This window comes from Lipophrys pholis (genome assembly GCF_963383615.2).
Source record: "Lipophrys pholis genome assembly, chromosome: 5".
In the NCBI taxonomy this organism is placed as follows: Eukaryota; Metazoa; Chordata; class Actinopteri; order Blenniiformes; family Blenniidae; genus Lipophrys; species Lipophrys pholis.
Window position 1 is genome coordinate 28,588,385 of NC_137628.1, and position 2,777 is coordinate 28,591,161.

The window sequence follows — 2,777 nt, forward strand, 5'->3', positions numbered from 1 at the left end:
AAAAAAATATAAATAACTGACTTAGTCGCAATTTAACACAAATTTCATCATGCTTTTCATACTGGCGTGGGGTTACAGGAGAACACAGATTCATATCTGCATGCGATTCACTGTCACCGACTGACCGAACCAAGAGATTCTGAAGAAATCCTTAACATACCTTGGACCAGTTTTAATTTAATAAATAATCAGAATAATATGAATTGCATTGACATTGGTTCATAAATGATTTTATTTTCTGACCTTCCCATTGTCACTGAACGTACCTTCCTTAATTACAATAAAATATATTCACTTTATCTACTTTTGCCAACACCTTACATCTTAAATTTGCCACACTGAAGCTTGGCAGGTCTGCTGGACCCTTAACTCATATGGGACTGTTTAAGGTCGGGTATTAATGAGCTGCTGGGGCAGAGGGGGATACGTCTTTATCAAAGCAAAAAGCAGATTATCACTTTAATTTAATTTCTGTGAAAACCTGCGACTCCTTCTCCGAGTCGCGCAAACGAGAACACCTCACAGTGTTGCTGATAGCTGGAAGAGAGGTTTAGAGGAGGGATGATTTTTAAGGGGGCAGTTAGTTGTTAAAGCCCCGGCTTCAGGACCATGGAGCTGCTGACTGTTAATAGATCCTCTTTGTGTCCTCCTACAGTATATCCTCATGTTCAGGGGCCCCGGGCCCCTTTATCTCTCTACTTAATGTCTTGTTTAACTTTACTGAGATGTTGTTTGTATCAGTGTACGGTGGGCAAAGGCGCGCATACTCTCCTGCCTCTGTTTACAACTCGTCGACGCGCTCGGTTGACGACAGCTGTTTTTACTTTGCCGTTAAGTCTTGACTAGCGACAATGCTTTTTGCTTTCTTATGGCCGGTCACTTTGCTCTCGGCCGAGTCTCACGTTTAAATTTGAGCTGGAAGATGGCAGCAGGTGGACACATTCATACACAGGATTGTACTAATATTTACAGGACTGTCAGCTAGTTTACCTCCTCAATCCCCATCAGCGTGACACGTTGCTTTAAAGGCTCCATTAAGGGCTTTAGAGACCCACTAGAAACTCGTCCGCTCAGCGCTGTTGGTCTGTTTCTTCAACTGGAAAAATGATGTTCAAAAAACATACAAACTCCTCAATGTGGCTTCTTTGCTCCCAAAAAAAGAATTGGGATTTCTTTAAATTTGACAAGGAGGAGACAGTTTCTTCCCTCACGCTGTAGCTCAGACCGTCCTCACCTTACTTAACCTCGCCATGCCCAGCTGCCAGTCCCGCTCCACTCAACTCCCAAACATACCTAGCAAATCTGCTTAGGATGGACATTTGATCCAATCTTGGGTTTGCATCTGCTCCGTTGACGTCCTGCGTCTCCCATCTGACCCCCGCCAGCATCAGCATCTGGCATTAATGAGGAGGTAATGAGTCTCCTCTCCTCCTCATTTGGCCATTCATCTACTGTAACTTCCCATTGCCTCTGGTGGGACGCATCGCGAGGGGACAAAAACAATTACGACCGGACAGATGGGTCCCAAAGCAATCACCCGGCCGCTGGCCATTCACAGCGATCGTTCAGAGAAATCTCTTTCATTGACTTGAGAACGAGTTCAGTGCGCTCAACAATGAATATCTAAAAATGTTCCCTAATCTAAGAGACACATTTTGGTGAGTGGTTTTCCTTATGTGTCCCGTCATGATTTCCACTGTTGAAAGAAATGCATCAAAAAGCAAAGGGCTTATTCAATTCTATCAAGATTCATTGAGTCAACGCAGTGAAGGGTGAGAAATGATTTATTCTTTAATTGACTGTTTTGCCAAATCACAATAACTTTTCATCATCTTTAAATTCTATCAAACAAACGGCCGTCCAATTTACTATATTAGAGAGCAAACTGGATGAATCTGAACGACGACTCTCACTGCACACATTCCAAATAACGTCTGCTATGAAGCGAGGCTCACATGGACACGACAAACCCGACAAAACTGATCACAACAGCAACCTAAAGTCAGGAAGGGGTGGAGTCAGGAACAAACTAACAGAATATACTGACAGGAAAGAAAACAGGCAGGCAGGTAGCCCGAGCTACCAGCTGAGGAAAACGAGACACAGCAGGAGCAATCAGGGGACGTACTCACTCGGACAAAGTAACTGCAACAGAAACACCAGAAAAGCTCAAACACCAAGCGAACCTTGAACCAAACAGCAGGAACCCGACCGACCTTCCCACTGTTTGACCACCACAATAGAGATATCACTTAGGCCCCGCCCACACCGCAGGTCTTCATGTTCAATTCAGGTTTTTTTCACTGGGATCCGATCATTTCAGACTCGACGTGCCGTCTGAACGTGATCGGACTGGATGCTTCCGGGCCTCAGAGCGCAGAAGACGACGTGAAGTCACACTGAGCACACTATTTACACACTTGGCATGCCGGTCAACACCCGGGTTACCAGATGTGACTCGCTGTTTCCAGCCCAAACAACATGAAACCCACACACCTCAATAAAAACCAGCATGTGTAATAATCATGTTCAAACCAGAAAACTATTATACGTGTGACAATAAACACGCCATAAACACACAAATGCAAAAAATAAACAAGGTAAAAGAGATTGCCTCCCCAATTAGGGGATATCCGCCAAATCTGGCAACACAGGTCAGCGTGTAGATCCATTTTCAAGTGGTTGTTTGGTTGTTTACGAGTCGACAGAATCTAGACGACATGACGCTTGAAAGAAGAAGGAGAATGAGGTAAAAAGAGTGCAGAGCTTTTATTCTG